Genomic DNA, 17,897 nt, shown 5'->3' on the forward strand with positions numbered 1-17,897 from the left:
TGATTTCATCAAAGTCGATTTGCTTAAGTTCCTCCTTTACGATATTTTTAGTGGCTTTGAAGTTGGTCCCATTGTCGCAGAAGATTTCTTTGGAGTTCAACGGAGGGCCATGAAGTTCTTCAGGCACATTATACAAGAGCTTACGTCAAGATAAAACTAAAAACGCAATATCGTAGAGAATGCCCATATCTACCAGATTGCCGAATTTGAATCAGATCGGATCATAATTATAGCCAGAATGAAGAAACTATTTTTCAGTTGCTTCCCCTGCCCCCTCCTTCCAACGACAACGCAACTCATTCTCCTTCTCGCTCGCACACTCTGCCGCGTTCAGTGCGCGAGCAACCCCTAGCGGAGGAGATGTAGAATATGAATGGTACATCTAGAATCTACATGTTAGATGTAAAATATACATTGTAGATGTAGATAGCAGATGTAGCAACAAAATGTAAATTGTAAAATTTTTTTTTTTTTATAAAATTCTAAAAATTCATAAGCTCAAAAATGTATAACTGACTGAGTACGGGTATAGTAGAGTCGCGTCCCCAGAAGCGACTCACACGTTCCTTCTCGTTTTTCTTTGTTTCTTTCTGTTACGACTCGTGCCGTAACAAAATTCGGTTTTGCCGTCGGCGTCGACAACGTTGTTAGAATTGTGCGGTGAAAAGTGAGACGCAGGTTTTGTTTATTTTGGGCAAAATTATTATCAGGTAAGTGCAGTGTTTCATTTAATTAAAAATAGTCTATTGTGCGTTGTAAAAAATTAAGAAAATATGCTATTGCGAAATTAATTTCGTTTTGGTTCTTGCGAGTCTTGAGTGGAACAGGTACATATATTGGCGAGTGTTTTGTTTTTGGCGTAAATGCACTGCTGATCTACTGAGAGCATTGTTAACAAATTGAAAAATATTTTAATAAACCCATTATTTTTTAAAGGCGATTCAGTTGAACATGAGAAAATCAAAAAAACTAAAAAGGTTCTGTGGAAAAAAGAACACTGTTGAGGCACTGGCGTTGAATATTTCGAAACAATAAAGGGTAAACAAATTTATAGAGCATTCCAATTTATTATGTGAGTTTAATAATAATAATAAGAGAGAGCTTTAAAAAACTTTGTGTTCTTGCTTCGCTGGTTATCCTCAATTCTCTGTTTTAGAGTTGCCGAATGTTGGTGCTTATGAATGGTAGTGTTGCCGTATGCGCCTACGTGGCTGTTATGGTTTAAGTTTAAATTTCGTCGGCAACATTGTCTTCTGCCATTGGTTTGTAGCCATTTGGTGATCCCAGAAGCAGGTGATTTGGAGTAAGGGCATCATCGTTTGCTGAATCTAGGGAGACAAAGGTTAATGGTCTGGAGTTAATAATGGTTTCAGCTTCCATTAGAGCGGCTCGGAGGGTCTCGTCATTAAAATTATTTGATGGCCAGATCGATTTTAGGACAGTCTTCGCAGATCTAACTAGTCGTTCCCACGCTCCGCCCATGTGGGGTGCAGCTGGTGGGTTAAAGCGCCATTTAATAGCTTCGTAGCGGATGGTGATTTCATCAAAGTCGATTTGCTTAAGTTCCTCCTTTACGATCTTTTCAGTGGCTTTGAAGTTGGTCCCATTGTCGCAGAAGATTTCTTTGGAGTTCAACGGAGGGCCATGAAGTTCTTCAGGCACATTATACAAGAGCTTACGTCAAGCTTGAATGCCACTTCTAAATGTACTGCTCTTAATGTGAGGCATGTAAATAGGACTCCTCAACGCTTTTCCTTGTGCCTTCCGACGTTCAAAACAAGCCAGTCTGGCAGCTGGTACAGGTGCCATTTGGGGTACCTTTGGCGTCGAATTGGCGATTTTGCATTTTTGACATTCCTTACGCACAGTTTTGTACAATACTCGTAGACGTGGTAATGTGCTTCGAATTAGGTTGATAGTTGACTCGTGGAGCATGTAGTGAGATTTTTCGTGGTAGTACTTTGCAACTAAAAAGGCGACTCTGCACTTTTTTGGCAATACGATGGCGTTTTCTTTTGGATTCAGGCGATCTGCTCTTCCTTGTACACGTAGGATGTCTTCTGCATCTAGGTAAACGTTCAGAGCAATTAATGGGTGTTCAGTCGCATATTTATGCAGTAATTAATATTACATAATATACACTTATCGAATAAGTCAGGTCGACCCATGTAACGGGAGACATAATAACAAACGACAAAGCATTGTAGCTGAGTCAACAATAACCGCTTCTGCAGCAATTTCTGCCAACCATGCGAATGCTCGTCAGAGGGCAAAAACACTGGTGCAATTGCTGACTATCACAATTGCCCATGTAGGGGGGTACACGAATTACAAAACTCCACACAAATTAGTCCGTATTATCTTTTTTAATCCGCTTCGTCCGTTTTCAGCCGCTCGTATTTCAACCAAAAGTCCATCCTCGATCACGATCTCCGCTTCCTCCCCTATCGATATTATTTCTACGATCTATTCTAATATATTCTACTCGCAACTCCACTGCATGTATCGAGTTGGTGAACGATACCTACGCGCGCTCCTTACTATTTAAATGGTGTCTCTATAAGTATTTACAGTACTCTACTTATATAACTACAATTCGGCCATCCTGACCGGAGTGCTCCTGAACTCCTTACAGTTGCCTTGGCTTCTTGTTGGCCTTATTCTTAACAGGTGGTTTCATTTTTATTTTACTATCCTTAATTTATATATTACAATAATTTTGAGCACAACGGCACCGTACTACAACTAACGGAGAACATCGTAGCCTAGTGCGAAAGCCAGGTGTGGGCCGTTACGGGCTGCACCTCCACCACTGCCACCACCTTCTGCAAGAAGGAATTGAGTGGTTCCTGTGCGCAGGTGATGCATTCTGGAGGCACTGCCGCTCTCAACCCAGCCACCTGGAACCCGTCACCCTAGTGAACGACGGAATTGTGATCGTCAACACCGACCCGCCATGATCAGATGCGACTCCGACACGCTGGTCAATCCTACCGGGACTCAACTAGTCGCATTCACTGACTTTGCCACCATTAACGGCTTCCGTTGAGAGGGTCGGGGCGACCACTCTTAAAGAGGGGGCTAGTTAACACCAGCTGCAGGCTATCAGAGGAATTCTCGTTCGAAAGAACGCTGATACCGTGCTGAAGTGGAGTGCCGGCATCGCGTTACTATGTTGCATAAACATCCGCCGGTCATCAACTGCGTCTGCACAACCCGCAGAATTGGAGACCACTGCATGGGCAGCACTGCCCGAGCAGGGGGGGGGGGTCAGTTTTGGGTTTATCATTTTTATACCCGTACTCAAAAAAGAGTTAAGGGGTAGATCATTAGATATTAGATTTTTGGTAAAAGTGTGTAAAAGTGTTTTGTTTTTGGCGTAAATGCACTGCTGATCTACTGAGAGCATTGTTAACAAATTGAAAAATATTTTAATTAACCCTTTTTTTTTTAAAGGCTATTCAGTTGAACATGAGCAAATCAAAAAAACTAAAAAGATTCTGTGGAAAAAAGAACACTGTTGAGGCACTGGCGTTGAATATTTCGAAACAATAAAGGGTAAACAAATTTATAGAGCATTCCAATTTATTATGTGAGTTTAATAATAATAATAAGAGAGAGCTTTAAAAAACTTTGTGTTCTTGCTTCGCTGGTTTATCCTCAATTCTCTGTTTTAGAGTTGCCGATTGTTGGTGCTTATGAATGGTAGTGTTGCCGTATGCGCCTACGTGGCTGTTATGGTTTAAGTTTAAATTTCGTCGGCAACATTGTCTTCTGCCATTGGTTTGTAGCCATTTGGTGATCCCAGAAGCAGGTGATTTGGAGTAAGGGCATCATCGTTTGCTGAATCTAGGGAGACAAAGGTTAATGGTCTGGAGTTAATAATGGTTTCAGCTTCCATTAGAGCGGCTCGGAGGGTCTCGTCATTAAAATTTTTTGATGGCCAGATCGATTTTAGGACAGTCTTCACAGATCTAACTAGTCGTTACCACGCTCCGCCCATGTGGGGTGCAGCTGGTGGGTTGAAGCGCCATTTAATAGCTTCGTAGCGGATGGTGATTTCATCAAAGTCGATTTGCTTAAGTTCCTCCTTTACGATCTTTTCAGTGGCTTTGAAGTTGGTCCCATTGTCGCAGAAGATTTCTTTGGAGTTCAACGGAGGGCCATGAAGTTCTTCAGGCACATTATACAAGAGCTTACGTCAAGATAAAACTAAAAACGCAATATCGTAGAGAATGCCCATATCTACCAGATTGCCGAATCTGAATCAGATCGGATCATAATTATAGCCAGAATGAAGAAACTATTTTTCAGTTGCTTCCCCTGCCCCCTCCTTCCAACGACAACGCAACTCATTCTCCTTCTCGCTCGCACACTCTGCCGCGTTCAGTGCGCGAGCAACCCCTAGCGGAGGAGATGTAGAATATGAATGGTACATCTAGAATCTACATGTTAGATGTAAAATATACATTGTAGATGTAGATAGCAGATGTAGCAACAAAATGTAAATTGTAAAATTTTTTTTTTTTTATAAAATTCTAAAAATTCATAAGCTCAAAAATGTATAACTGACTGAGTACGGGTATAAGTAGAGTCGCGTCCCCAGAAGCGACTCACACGTTCCTTCTCGTTTTTCTTTGTTTCTTTCTGTTACGACTCGTGCCGTAACAAAATTCGGTTTTGCCGTCGGCGTCGACAACGTTGTTAGAATTGTGCGGTGAAAAGTGAGACGCAGGTTTTGTTTATTTTGGGCAAAATTATTATCAGGTAAGTGCAGTGTTTCATTTAATTAAAAATAGTCTATTGTGCGTTGTAAAAAATTAAGAAAATATGCTATTGCGAAATTAATTGCGTTTTGGTTCTTGCGAGTCTTGAGTGGAACAGGTACATATATTGGCGAGTGTTTTGTTTTTGGCGTAAATGCACTGCTGATCTACTGAGAGCATTGTTAACAAATTGAAAAATATTTTAATAAACCCATTATTTTTTAAAGGCGATTCAGTTGAACATGAGAAAATCAAAAAAACTAAAAAGGTTCTGTGGAAAAAAGAACACTGTTGAGGCACTGGCGTTGAATATTTCGAAACAATAAAGGGTAAACAAATTTATAGAGCATTCCAATTTATTATGTGAGTTTAATAATAATAATAAGAGAGAGCTTTAAAAAACTTTGTGTTCTTGCTTCGCTGGTTTATCCTCAATTCTCTGTTTTAGAGTTGCCGAATGTTGGTGCTTATGAATGGTAGTGTTGCCGTATGCGCCTACGTGGCTGTTATGGTTTAAGTTTAAATTTCGTCGGCAACATTGTCTTCTGCCATTGGTTTGTAGCCATTTGGTGATCCCAGAAGCAGGTGATTTGGAGTAAGGGCATCATCGTTTGCTGAATCTAGGGAGACAAAGGTTAATGGTCTGGAGTTAATAATGGTTTCAGCTTCCATTAGAGCGGCTCGGAGGGTCTCGTCATTAAAATTATTTGATGGCCAGATCGATTTTAGGACAGTCTTCACAGATCTAACTAGTCGTTCCCACGCTCCGCCCATGTGGGGTGCAGCTGGTGGGTTGAAGCGCCATTTAATAGCTTCGTAGCGGATGGTGATTTCATCAAAGTCGATTTGCTTAAGTTCCTCCTTTACGATCTTTTCAGTGGCTTTGAAGTTGGTCCCATTGTCGCAGAAGATTTCTTTGGAGTTCAACGGAGGGCCATGAAGTTCTTCAGGCACATTATACAAGAGCTTACGTCAAGCTTGAATGCCACTTCTAAATGTACTGCTCTTAATGTGAGGCATGTAAATAGGACTCCCCAACGCTTTTCCTTGTGCCTTCCGACGTTCAAAACAAGCCAGTCTGGCAGTTGGTACAGGTGCCATTTGGGGTACCTTTGGCGTCGAATTGGCGATTTTGCATTTTTGACATTCCTTACGCACAGTTTTGTACAATACTCGTAGACGTGGTAATGTGCTTCGAATTAGGTTGATAGTTGACTCGTGGAGCATGTAGTGAGATTTTTCGTGGTAGTACTTTGCAACTAAAAAGGCGACTCTGCACTTTTTTGGCAATACGATGGCGTTTTCTTTTGGATTCAGGCGATCTGCTCTTCCTTGTACACGTAGGATGTCTTCTGCATCTAGGTAAACGTTCAGAGCAATTAATGGGTGTTCAGTCGCATATTTATGCAGTAATTAATATTACATAATATACACTTATCGAATAAGTCAGGTCGACCCATGTAACGGGAGACATAATAACAAACGACAAAGCATTGTAGCTGAGTCAACAATAACCGCTTCTGCAGCAATTTCTGCCAACCATGCGAATGCTCGTCAGAGGGCAAAAACACTGGTGCAATTGCTGACTATCACAATTGCCCATGTAGGGGGGTACACGAATTACAAAACTCCACACAAATTAGTCCGTATTACTCTTTTTTAATCCGCTTCGTCCGTTTTCAGCCGCTCGTATTTCAACCAAAAGTCCATCCTCGATCACGATCTCCGCTTCCTCCCCTATCGATATTATTTCTACGATCTATTCTAATATATTCTACTCGCAACTCCACTGCATGTATCGAGTTGGTGAACGATACCTACGCGCGCTCCTTACTATTTAAATGGTGTCTCTATAAGTATTTACAGTACTCTACTTATATAACTACAATTCGGCCATCCTGACCGGAGTGCTCCTGAACTCCTTACAGTTGCCTTGGCTTCTTGTTGGCCTTATTCTTAACAGGTGGTTTCATTTTTATTTTACTATCCTTAATTTATATATTACAATAATTTTGAGCACAACGGCACCGTACTACAACTAACGGAGAACATCGTAGCCTAGTGCGAAAGCCAGGTGTGGGCCGTTACGGGCTGCACCTCCACCACTGCCACCACCTTCTGCAAGAAGGAATTGAGTGGTTCCTGTGCGCAGGTGATGCATTCTGGAGGCACTGCCGCTCTCAACCCAGCCACCTGGAACCCGTCACCCTAGTGAACGACGGAATTGTGATCGTCAACACCGACCCGCCATGATCAGATGCGACTCCGACACGCTGGTCAATCCTACCGGGACTCAACTAGTCGCATTCACTGACTTTGCCACCATTAACGGCTTCCGTTGGAGAGGGTCGGGGGCGACCACTCTTAAAGAGGGGGCTAGTTAACACCAGCTGCAGGCTATCAGAGGAATTCTCGTTCGAAAGAACGCTGATACCGTGCTGAAGTGGAGTGCCGGCATCGCGTTACTATGTTGCATAAACATCCGCCGGTCATCAACTGCGTCTGCACAACCCGCAGATTGGAGACCACTGCATGGGCAGCACTGCCCGAGCAGGGGGGGGGGGGTCAGTTTTGGGTTTATCATTTTTATACCCGTACTCAAAAAAGAGTTAAGGGGTAGATCATTAGATATTAGATTTTTGGTAAAAGTGTGTAAAAGTGTTTTGTTTTTGGCGTAAATGCACTGCTGATCTACTGAGAGCATTGTTAACAAATTGAAAAATATTTTAATTAACCCTTTTTTTTTTAAAGGCTATTCAGTTGAACATGAGCAAATCAAAAAAACTAAAAAGGTTCTGTGGAAAAAAGAACACTGTTGAGGCACTGGCGTTGAATATTTCGAAACAATAAAGGGTAAACAAATTTATAGAGCATTCCAATTTATTATATGAGTTTAATAATAATAATAAGAGAGAGCTTTAAAAAACTTTGTGTTCTTGCTTCGCTGGTTTATCCTCAATTCTCTGTTTTAGAGTTGCCGATTGTTGGTGCTTATGAATGGTAGTGTTGCCGTATGCGCCTACGTGGCTGTTATGGTTTAAGTTTAAATTTCGTCGGCAACATTGTCTTCTGCCATTGGTTTGTAGCCATTTGGTGATCCCAGAAGCAGGTGATTTGGAGTAAGGGCATCATCGTTTGCTGAATCTAGGGAGACAAAGGTTAATGGTCTGGAGTTAATAATGGTTTCAGCTTCCATTAGAGCGGCTCGGAGGGTCTCGTCATTAAAATTTTTTGATGGCCAGATCGATTTTAGGACAGTCTTCACAGATCTAACTAGTCGTTACCACGCTCCGCCCATGTGGGGTGCAGCTGGTGGGTTGAAGCGCCATTTAATAGCTTCGTAGCGGATGGTGATTTCATCAAAGTCGATTTGCTTAAGTTCCTCCTTTACGATCTTTTCAGTGGCTTTGAAGTTGGTCCCATTGTCGCAGAAGATTTCTTTGGAGTTCAACGGAGGGCCATGAAGTTCTTCAGGCACATTATACAAGAGCTTACGTCAAGATAAAACTAAAAACGCAATATCGTAGAGAATGCCCATATCTACCAGATTGCCGAATCTGAATCAGATCGGATCATAATTATAGCCAGAATGAAGAAACTATTTTTCAGTTGCTTCCCCTGCCCCTCCTTCCAACGACAACACATCTCATTCTCCTTCTCGCTCGCACACTCTGCCGCGTTCAGTGCGCGAGCAACCCCTAGCGGAGGAGATGTAGAATATGAATGGTACATCTAGAATCTACATGTTAGATGTAAAATATACATTGTAGATGTAGATAGCAGATGTAGCAACAAAATGTAAATTGTAAAATTTTTTTTTTTTTTATAAAATTCTAAAAATTCATAAGCTCAAAAATGTATAACTGACTGAGTACGGGTATAAGTAGAGTCGCGTCCCCAGAAGCGACTCACACGTTCCTTCTCGTTTTTCTTTGTTTCTTTCTGTTACGACTCGTGCCGTAACAAAATTCGGTTTTGCCGTCGGCGTCGACAACGTTGTTAGAATTGTGCGGTGAAAAGTGAGACGCAGGTTTTGTTTATTTTGGGCAAAATTATTATCAGGTAAGTGCAGTGTTTCATTTAATTAAAAATAGTCTATTGTGCGTTGTAAAAAATTAAGAAAATATGCTATTGCGAAATTAATTGCGTTTTGGTTCTTGCGAGTCTTGAGTGGAACAGGTACATATATTGGCGAGTGTTTTGTTTTTGGCGTAAATGCACTGCTGATCTACTGAGAGCATTGTTAACAAATTGAAAAATATTTTAATAAACCCATTATTTTTTAAAGGCGATTCAGTTGAACATGAGAAAATCAAAAAAACTAAAAAGGTTCTGTGGAAAAAAGAACACTGTTGAGGCACTGGCGTTGAATATTTCGAAACAATAAAGGGTAAACAAATTTATAGAGCATTCCAATTTATTATGTGAGTTTAATAATAATAATAAGAGAGAGCTTTAAAAAACTTTGTGTTCTTGCTTCGCTGGTTTATCCTCAATTCTCTGTTTTAGAGTTGCCGAATGTTGGTGCTTATGAATGGTAGTGTTGCCGTATGCGCCTACGTGGCTGTTATGGTTTAAGTTTAAATTTTCGTCGGCAACATTGTCTTCTGCCATTGGTTTGTAGCCATTTGGTGATCCCAGAAGCAGGTGATTTGGAGTAAGGGCATCATCGTTTGCTGAATCTAGGGAGACAAAGGTTAATGGTCTGGAGTTAATAATGGTTTCAGCTTCCATTAGAGCGGCTCGGAGGGTCTCGTCATTAAAATTATTTGATGGCCAGATCGATTTTAGGACAGTCTTCACAGATCTAACTAGTCGTTCCCACGCTCCGCCCATGTGGGGGTGCAGCTGGTGGGTTGAAGCGCCATTTAATAGCTTCGTAGCGGATGGTGATTTCATCAAAGTCGATTTGCTTAAGTTCCTCCTTTACGATCTTTTCAGTGGCTTTGAAGTTGGTCCCATTGTCGCAGAAGATTTCTTTGGAGTTCAACGGAGGGCCATGAAGTTCTTCAGGCACATTATACAAGAGCTTACGTCAAGCTTGAATGCCACTTCTAAATGTACTGCTCTTAATGTGAGGCATGTAAATAGGGCTCCCCAACGCTTTTCCTTGTGCCTTCCGACGTTCAAAACAAGCCAGTCTGGCAGTTGGTACAGGTGCCATTTGGGGTACCTTTGGCGTCGAATTGGCGATTTTGCATTTTTGACATTCCTTACGCACAGTTTTGTACAATACTCGTAGACGTGGTAATGTGCTTCGAATTAGGTTGATAGTTGACTCGTGGAGCATGTAGTGAGATTTTTCGTGGTAGTACTTTGCAACTAAAAAGGCGACTCTGCACTTTTTTGGCAATACGATGGCGTTTTCTTTTGGATTCAGGCGATCTGCTCTTCCTTGTACACGTAGGATGTCTTCTGCATCTAGGTAAACGTTCAGAGCAATTAATGGGTGTTCAGTCGCATATTTATGCAGTAATTAATATTACATAATATACACTTATCGAATAAGTCAGGTCGACCCATGTAATGGGAGACATAATAACAAACGACAAAGCATTGTAGCTGAGTCAACAATAACCGCTTCTGCAGCAATTTCTGCCAACCATGCGAATGCTCGTCAGAGGGCAAAAACACTGGTGCAATTGCTGACTATCACAATTGCCCATGTAGGGGGGGTACACGAATTACAAAACTCCACACAAATTAGTCCGTATTATCTTTTTTAATCCGCTTCGTCCGTTTTCAGCCGCTCGTATTTCAACCAAAAGTCCATCCTCGATCACGATCTCCGCTTCCTCCCCTATCGATATTATTTCTACGATCTATTCTAATATATTCTACTCGCAACTCCACTGCATGTATCGAGTTGGTGAACGATACCTACGCGCGCTCCTTACTGTTTAAATGGTGTCTCTATAAGTATTTACAGTACTCTACTTATATAACTACAATTCGGCCATCCTGACCCGGAGTGCTCCTGAACTCCTTACAGTTGCCTTGGCTTCTTGTTGGCCTTATTCTTAACAGGTGGTTTCATTTTTATTTTACTATCCTTAATTTATATATTACAATCATTTTGAGCACAACGGCACCGTACTACAACTAACGGAGAACATCGTAGCCTAGTGCGAAAGCCAGGTGTGGGCCGTTACGGGCTGCACCTCCACCACTGCCACCACCTTCTGCAAGAAGGAATTGAGTGGTTCCTGTGCGCAGGTGATGCATTCTGGAGGCACTGCCGCTCTCAACCCAGCCACCTGGAACCCGTCACCCTAGTGAACGACGGAATTGTGATCGTCAACACCGACCCGCCATGATCAGATGCGACTCCGACACGCTGGTCAATCCTACCGGGACTCAACTAGTCGCATTCACTGACTTTGCCACCATTAACGGCTTCCGTTGAGAGGGTCGGGGGCGACCACTCTTAAAGAGGGGGCTAGTTAACACCAGCTGCAGGCTATCAGAGGAATTCTCGTTCGAAAGAACGCTGATACCGTGCTGAAGTGGAGTGCCGGCATCGCGTTACTATGTTGCATAAACATCCGCCGGTCATCAACTGCGTCTGCACAACCCGCAGAATTGGAGACCACTGCATGGGCAGCACTGCCCGAGCAGGGGGGGGGGGTCAGTTTTGGGTTTATCATTTTTATACCCGTACTCAAAAAAGAGTTAAGGGGTAGATCATTAGATATTAGATTTTTGGTAAAAGTGGATGTGTGCAACGCAGAGATGGAAACGTTTCCGACCCCATAAAGTATATATATTCTTGAACAGCATGAATAGCCGAGTCGATATAGCCATGTCCGTCTGTCCATCCGTCCGTCCGTCCGTCTGTCCGTCTTGATGAGCGCCTAGATCTCAGAGACTATAAAAGCTAGAGAAACCAAATTTGGTTTCCAGACTTATGTTATATCACACTGCTACAAGTATGTTTCAAAATTTCGCCCCGCCCCTTTCCGCCCACACAAAGAACGAAAATCTGTGGCAGGCATATTTTTAAAGATAAGATAAAACTAAAACGCAATATCGTAGAGAATGCCCATATCTACCAGATTGCCGAATCTGAATCAGATCGGATCATAATTATAGCCAGAATGAAGAAACTATTTTTCAGTTGCTTCCCCTGCCCCCTCCTTCCAACGACAACGCAACTCATTCTCCTTCTCGCTCGCACACTCTGCCGCGTTCAGTGCGCGAGCAACCCCTAGCGGAGGAGATGTAGAATATGAATGGTACATCTAGAATCTACATGTTAGATGTAAAATATACATTGTAGATGTAGCAAAAAAATGTAAATTGTAAAATTTTTTTTTTTTATAAAATTCTAAAAAATCATAAGCTCAAAAATGTATAACTGACTGAGTACGGGTATAAGTAGAGTCGCGTCCCCAGAAGCGACTCACACGTTCCTTCTCGTTTTTCTTTGTTTCTTTCTGTTACGACTCGTGCCGTAACAAAATTCGGTTTTGCCGTCGGCGTCGACAACGTTGTTAGAATTTTGCGGTGAAAAGTGAGACGCAGGTTTTGTTTATTTTGGGCAAAATTATTATCAGGTAAGTGCAGTGTTTCATTTAATTAAAAATAGTCTATTGTGCGTTGTAAAAAATTAAGAAAATATGCTATTGCGAAATTAATTGCGTTTTGGTTCTTGCGAGTCTTGAGTGGAACAGGTACATATATTGGCGAGTGTTTTGTTTTTGGCGTAAATGCACTGCTGATCTACTGAGAGCATTGTTAACAAATTGAAAAATATTTTAATTAACCCATCTTTTTTTAAAGGCGATTCAGTTGAACATGAGAAAATCAAAAAAACTAAAAAGGTTCTGTGGAAAAAAGAACAATTTTGAGGCACTGGCGTTGAATATTTCGAAACAATAAAGGGTAAACAAATTTATAGAGCATTCCAATTTATTATGTGAGTTTAATAATAATAATAAGAGAGAGCTTTAAAAAACTTTGTGTTCTTGCTTCGCTGGTTTATCCTCAATTCTCTGTTTTAGAGTTGCCGAATGTTGGTGCTTATGAATGGTAGTGTTGCCGTATGCGCCTACGTGGCTGTTATGGTTTAAATTTAAATTTCGTCGGCAACATTCCCCCCCCCCGTGAAGGTCATTCGGATCTTCACCTTCTTTAAAGCCGACGTCCAAAACTGCTATTTTGGCCACTGGGCGGACCATTATCCCTTTGGGTGTCCATACTGTAGCTCTGCGAACTTGTCCATCTTTGGCTGTTATTACGTCACTAATACGCCCTTTTGGCCACAGGTTCCTAGGCAGCTGGTCGTCAATAACGATGACTATGTCTCCTATAGCCACTGCTGGGCGTTTGGTGAACCACTTGCTGCGTCTAGTCAGAGTTGGTGTGTACTCCTTTACCCAACGCTTCCAGAATTTATCAGCGAAAATTTGCGATTGATGCCAGCGCAACCTTAGATCAGTGTTGTCTTCTGCCATTGGTTTGTAGCCATTTGGTGATCCCAGAAGCAGGTGATTTGGAGTAAGGGCATCATCGTTTGCTGAATCTAGGGAGACAAAGGTTAATGGTCTGGAGTTAATAATGGTTTCAGCTTCCATTAGAGCGGCTCGGGAGGGTCTCGTCATTAAAATTATTTGATGGCCAGATCGATTTTAGGACAGTCTTCACAGATCTAACTAGTCGTTCCCACGCTCCGCCCATGTGGGGTGCAGCTGGTGGGTTGAAGCGCCATTTAATAGCTTCGTAGCGGATGGTGATTTCATCAAAGTCGATTTGCTTAAAGTTCCTCCTTTACGATCTTTTCAGTGGCTTTGAAGTTGGTCCCATTGTCGCAGAAGATTTCTTTGGAGTTCAACGGAGGGTCATGAAGTTCTTCAGGCACATTATACAAGAGCTTAGGTCAAGCTTGAATGCCACTTCTAAATGTACTGCTCTTAACTGCTCCCCAACGCTTTTCCTTGTGCCTTCCGACGTTCACTTATATGGGGCCGAAATAATCGACACCCGTATATGTTAATGGTCTTTCGAAACAAGCCAGTCTGGCAGCTGGTACAGGTGCCATTTGGGGTACCTTTGGTGTCGAATTGGCGATTTTGCATTTTTGACATTCCTTACGCACAGTTTTGTACAATACTCGTAGACGTGGTATATAAAATGTGCTTCGAATTAGGTTGATAGTTGACTCGTGGAGCATGTAGTGAGATTTTTCGTGGTAGTACTTTGCAACTAAAAAGGCGACTCTGCACTTTTTTGGCAATACGATGGCGTTTTCTTTTGGATTCAGGCGATCTGCTCTTCCTTGTACACGTAGGATGTCTTCTGCATCTAGGTAAACGTTCAGAGCAATTAATGGGTGTTCAGTCGCATATTTATGCAGTAATTAATATTACATAATATACACTTATCGAATAAGTCAGGTCGACCCATGTAATGGGAGACATAATAACAAACGACAAAGCATTGTAGCTGAGTCAACAATAACCGCTTCTGCAGCAATTTCTGCCAACCATGCGAATGCTCGTCAGAGGGCAAAAACACTGGTGCAATTGCTGACTATCACAATTGCCCATGTAGGGGGGGACACGAATTACAAAACTCCACACAAATTAGTCCGTATTATCTTTTTTAATCCGCTTCGTCCGTTTTCAGCCGCTCGTATTTCAATCAAAAGTCCAGCCTCGATCACGATCTCCGCTTCCTCCCCTATCGATATTATTTCTACGATCTATTCTAATATATTCTACTCGCAACTCCACTGCATGTATCGAGTTGGTGAACGATACCTACGCGCGCTCCTTAATATTTAAATGGTGTCTCTATAAGTATTTACAGTACTCTACTTATATTACTACAATTCGGCCATCCTGACCGGAGTGCTCCTGAACTCCTTACAGTTGCCTTCTTGTTGGCCTTATTCTTAACAGGTGGTTTCATTCTTATTTTACTATCCTTAATCTATATATTACAATCATTTTGTCTGTCATTTTTCCCTGTGACATTTGCCTCGTTTCCTTTTCCCAGCCATGGCTTCATATTCGCTACCGCCCACACTCCTTTATACGGGATCCTAGACCGCTGAAATCCTTCTACATCTTCCAATACGTATCTATCGTTTCTTAACACTTTAGCTATCCTATACGGCCCTTTGAACTTCGGAATAAGTTTTTTAGATACCCCTATATGGGTATCGAAGTTTTTCACCATGACTAGATCGTTGTCTTTGTATACATGTGGCTTTTTCCGTCTTGCGTCTGCTGCCTGTTTGTTGTAGTCCTGTACCTTTTCCTGATGAATGTTTGCTTCTGATCTAATTTTTTCTAAATCACTGGTCACTCGTTGCTCGGTTAGCTCTTTTAAACAATCACCTAGTAGATCTGACACTTCGCCTCTCTGCCTGACCCCGAATAACATACGACTCGGGTGTTCATTAACGGTCCTTTGAATTGTGTTGTTCATTGCGTGTTCAACTGTTCGTACCACTGTATCCCAGTGTAAACCTTTCTCCGGGTCGACGAGCTTTGCGATCATTGGTCCTAAGCTTCTGTTAACTCTCTCTACCTGGCCGTTGGCTTGTGGCGATCCTGTAGCTATCTTTATGTGCTTAACGTCGTTCTGCTCTAAAAAATCCCCGAACTCTTTAGACGTGAAACAGCTTCCTCTGTCTGATACGATGCATCTCGGTCTGCTGTAAGCTCGAAAATAATCGTTCATTGCCTTAACTGCTTCCCTTGAGTTAGTGGTTTTTGTTGCGTAAAGCCTTACAAACTTGGTGAACGCGTCTATAACTACTAATATATGCTTGTTCGCTCTACTTTTGTCAACCGGTCCAAAATGGTCGATATGTACCACATCGAATGGAACCGATCCTTTTGGTACCTTGTGCAAAAACCCTTCCTCCTTTCCGTGCTTCGCTGAATACGCTAAGCATTTGAGACAGTTCTCTATGTGCTTTTTGGTTTTTTCCCTAACGCTTGGGAACCAGTAACTCTTCGATATCGCATCGGTCATTTTGTCTATTCGAATGTGTCCTAACTCATCGTGGTTTTTATAGAGTACATGGCTTTCCATCTCCTCGGGTACGCAGAACAGGAGGGTATCGTTATCCTTCTTTCTATATATCACTCCGTTTCTCATCTCGTAATGTTTGTGCTCGGACTTCTGCAATATCTCTTTTAACTTTAACAATTTGTCGTCTCTGTTCTGGCATATTATTAGATTTTCTTCAAAAGTGTTCGTGTCTATCGTCAGTATCTGTGTAACTCTGCCAAGAGCGTCCACGTGTTGCATTCTGCTTCCGGCCCTGTGCTCTAACTTGTAGTCATAATTCTGTAACTCTAACGCCCAGCGGGCGATGCGTGGATTCAGTTCTTTCTTGTTCAGTGTCATGGTTAGTGCATTGCAGTCTGTCACTATCTTAAATGGTATGCCTTGAACATATATTCTGAACCGTTGAAGGGAGTAAATTATCGCTAGAGTCTCTAGTTCGAAGCTGTGATATTTTGCTTCGGTGACTGTCGTCCTTTTGGAAAAATAAAACACTGGGTGCATCTTGCCATCGCTCTTCTTCTGCATTAGTATCGCTCCGAACCCTATGTCATCCATGTATATTATCACTTTGTCTTCTTTTACCATGTCAGCGAAAATCTTGTTAGTGAACCTTTGAAAAACCGCGGACGCATTGCGCAGTCCAAATGGCATCCTTAACCACTCGTATTGTCCCATCGGCGTCGTGAAAGAGGTATATTTGACTGAGTCGTTGTGCATGAAAACGTGGAAATACCCGTTTTTCAAGTCTAATTTAGTGAACGGTCTTTTTTCTGCCAGTTCATCCAACAGGTCGTCTATCAATGGAGTCGGGTAGTTGTCTTTTATCATTCCCTTATTGAGTGTGCGATAATCGACGCATAACCTTAACTCTCCTGATTTCTTTTTTATTAGTACTATGGGTGAGACATACTCCGACTCGCTGGCTCTAATGTAGCTTTTCTCTGTGTACTCGTCTAACATCTTTTGTATACGACAGCCTTCTGGGGGGGACAATGGAACGGTTTTTCGTGTTCGAAACTTAATTTCATCTCCCACTTTGTTTCCGGTAAATCTGGTCTGATTGCGTCCACATAGTCCGTTCTGAACAGTTTCATAAGCCTTTCTACGAGTTCCTGGTTACAGTCTGTACCTACTTTCAGCTCACACTCATGCTTTACTGCGGGATATTCGTGCGGCAGATCGCAAAAGTTGACCCGCATGTTCCCGCCCCCCTGCTGCACCATCTTTCCCTCCGAAACACTGAAACACGTTTTCTCCTTCCCCTTCATTTTCTCCTACGTACTCGTCTTCTGCTTTACCTTCTTCTTCTCCTTTACACTCGTTCTCTACTTCACACTCACTATGTATTACACACTCTTCTTCTAAACGCTCGTTTTTTCTTTCACACTCATTTTCTCTTCGCACTCGTCTTCCTCTAAAACTCATTTTCTCTTTCACGCTCATTTTCTCTTTCCCAATCATTTTCTATGTCGCACTCATTTTCTATTTCACACTCATTCTTCCCTAACCACTCATTTCTCTCTTCTTCTTCGTCTTCCGTTTCACACTCCTCTTCTTCGTAATCGTCATTTTCAGCTTTGCCAACGTTCTCTTCCCCACTCTCATTTTCCTTGCAAATGTCACTTACAATCTTAAATTTACATAATCTCATAACGTGGAAATAATACAGCCTCATGGCCCATCGACTCGTTTGCCACTACTAATAGTTCAAAGTTAATTTGTTCTTCATTAAAAATTACAAAACCGGAAACTTGTCCGAAAACACGAAGTCTACTGTTGTTAAGACCAACGTATGTGTGGCTCGTATTTTTATTAATAACAAATGTAGGCTTCTTCGTTTCATTGCCATTCTGTGAATTACATGAACTTAACTCGCCTTCTCGGACTTCTGTCGCCTTAATTTTAGTTTCTTGGTTGTGATATGAACTTAAATCTACTTGATTAATATTGTGTCCATTTGAGAGGCAAGAGATCTTCACAAAACTTATTGGGCTCCCTGAGTCGATGAGGCAGTCTAAGAAAAAACATTTATTACTAAAATTCTTAATGAATATGTTAAATTTACGGATGTATTCGTTCTGTACCTTATCTTTCCGTTCACCGCAA

The sequence above is a fragment of the Drosophila obscura genome, unplaced genomic scaffold (genome assembly GCF_018151105.1).
Source record: "Drosophila obscura isolate BZ-5 IFL unplaced genomic scaffold, ASM1815110v1 contig_87, whole genome shotgun sequence".
Lineage (NCBI taxonomy): Eukaryota > Metazoa > Arthropoda > Insecta > Diptera > Drosophilidae > Drosophila > Drosophila obscura.